Source organism: Agrilus planipennis, unplaced genomic scaffold, assembly GCF_000699045.2.
Source record: "Agrilus planipennis isolate EAB-ADULT unplaced genomic scaffold, Apla_2.0 scaffold223, whole genome shotgun sequence".
Lineage (NCBI taxonomy): Eukaryota > Metazoa > Arthropoda > Insecta > Coleoptera > Buprestidae > Agrilus > Agrilus planipennis.
In genome coordinates this window covers 607,824-608,859 of record NW_020438932.1, presented here as the reverse complement: position 1 = coordinate 608,859, position 1,036 = coordinate 607,824, and positions in this window count along the sequence as shown.

Sequence of the window (1,036 nt, the reverse complement as noted above, 5' to 3'; positions counted from 1 at the left end):
TTTCGACTCTTATATATATAATTTAATTTACTTGTTATAAATTTTGGAATTAACAAGAAACTGCATTAACAGTAGGATGCGTTTAATCTATTATATGACAACTTTATCGCTTGTTAAATGAAATTGTTTTTCTCACGACATGTAAACGTTCGGTTATAAAGGTCAATGACAATCTGTTTCTGTTGTATGTATGTCTGTATGTCATTTTAATGTTAAATGGGTCCATACTTTCATTTAATATTAGTCACAGAAAATTCGTGGTACTTCCTGTGTTGGTGGTTCCATTGTATAAAATAAGTAAAGTTGATGATTCTAAATTTTATCGTGTTAAATGTTAACTATTTATTTGCCACTAATATAAATTTACCCCAATGTTAAGCGATAAATTAAGATTGTATATTTACTTTTATAATTGTGTACCTAATAATTAGTACCAGTATAATAAATATTGAATTAAACTGCATATTTATTTTATATATTGTTACATTTGTGCAATATTGTTAGAATGCGAACATTTTATTGTGCTAAATTGAATTATTCCAACTCGGGGTTTAGACTGGCGATAATCTCATTTTAACATGTCGTTTAATATCTGAGGGTGAGTTTTCTACCGTTTTTTAAAACAGACGTCCAGAATTGTTTTGTACAGTTATCTTTACCTTTTGCTCTGGGCCTTCTTCAAATAGTGTTCCTACAATATTCTACATTGTAACAGTAGCTCTGAAGAAAGCCCACAGCAGGGGCCAAAACGTAAGCAAATATCATCATCATCATCATAAGGTCATCAGTCCTAAGACTGGTTGGACACGTACCTCCACTCTTTCCTATCCTGAGCTAAACTTGGCATTTCCCTAAAACTAGAACAACCCACATCCTTAACTATTTGCGAAGAGTAATCTAATCTAGGTCTACCTCTACCCCTCCTAACTCCTGTTTCTGCCTCTAATATGTCTCTGACTAGACCTTCATGCCTAAGAAGGTGTCCTACCAACCTATCTCGCCTATTTTTTATTGACTTCCATAGAGTCCTCTGTTC